Consider the following 444-nt stretch of genomic DNA (forward strand, 5'->3'; position numbering starts at 1 on the left):
GTAGTAGTCCCGAAATGGTAATCATAAAGGTCCACCCATATTTATTTCTTGGTTACAGTCTCTTGTCAAGGGGTATCTCTCTCGCATTCCGCCCACCCCCATACCTAAATCATTTATAGCCACATGATTATCAAATTCCCATCTCAAAACGATAATAATAATACTATCTATTGAAATTCTTTTTCTTAAAATATATGCCATAAAAAATTTCCCATAATCTCAAATACAATACAAAAATAATGATAAATTCATGTGTGTGTTTGTTTGTTTAGGGTAAAATATGGTAGCCTCTTAAAAAGGATAGGAGTTGTGGATTGGAAAGAAAGTGGTAGTAGATGAGGATGAAGATGAGATGGCCTACATTTCAGCCATTAATATATTCCCAGCTCACTTTTGTGCACTTTTCAGCCACATCACCACCACTTGCCGCCCCACTTCCATCGA

The sequence above is a fragment of the Primulina huaijiensis genome, chromosome 18, assembly GCF_012295235.1.
Source record: "Primulina huaijiensis isolate GDHJ02 chromosome 18, ASM1229523v2, whole genome shotgun sequence".
Taxonomy (NCBI): Eukaryota; Viridiplantae; Streptophyta; class Magnoliopsida; order Lamiales; family Gesneriaceae; genus Primulina; species Primulina huaijiensis.